Genomic DNA, 933 nt, shown 5'->3' on the forward strand with positions numbered 1-933 from the left:
AAAGAGAGAGGAAGATCCTCTGGACCAGACACTTGGGTGGACCCATAGAAGAGGCTTGGGTTGCCCAAAGCCACAGCCCCCTACATCTGAAGGGCTGGAGGAAGGGGAGGCCTTTCTCTCTTTGCACCTCCCAGGACTCTCCCCTGCTCAAACACCCTCTGTGTCTCCCCACTGTCTTTCAGGTTCTCTAATTCTTCAACCTGGATTTACCTTCTCTTTCTGGCCAAACCAGAGGCACAGAGAGATTAAGTCACCTCCCTGAGTAACTTACTCATATTTTAAATACAGTACGAATTTTGTGGACATTAGTAAAATAGTGAAAACCATTCAGGCAGAAGGAACAGAAATTGCAAAGGCCCAGAGGTAAGCATTAACATGAATATGTTTGAGGAAACTTGGAAGAGGTCAGAGCTGCTCACAGGAAAGATTCTTCAAGTGGTTGTGGAGTGAATGGATTGCAGGGCACAGAACTAGGGGCTGTGAGACCAGGGGGGAGTCGTGGGTTCTGCTCCAGGCAAAAGTTAACTCAAAAAGGGCAGCAGGCGAGAGCCAGGTTTCAGAAGCTGAGCCACCGTGGCTTGGGGAACACCGCCATCTCGGGGTATCTTTTTGAAACTGCACCCTCTGACATTGGCTCCAAGGGTCATTAAGTGTGAGCACACAGCATTCTACAGCATCACCCACTCAATGCACTTGAGTTTGAGCAATCTCTGGAAAATAGTGAAGGACAGCGGATCCTGGACTGCTGCAGTCCATATGGTCGCAAAGAATCAGACATGACTTAGCAACTGAATGACAACAGCATTCTCCAGTGTATTTGACACCCAGAGAGATCACTTTAAACACCTCCTCCCCATAAAGTATTTTCAGCAATAATTATAACATGAAACAATAATAATAATGACCATAAAAGAAATGCAAACAGCGAAAATG

Source organism: Giraffa tippelskirchi, chromosome 4 (assembly GCF_054371585.1).
Source record: "Giraffa tippelskirchi isolate mGirTip1 chromosome 4, T2T-mGirTip1v1.2.pri, whole genome shotgun sequence".
Classification (NCBI taxonomy): Eukaryota; Metazoa; Chordata; class Mammalia; order Artiodactyla; family Giraffidae; genus Giraffa; species Giraffa tippelskirchi.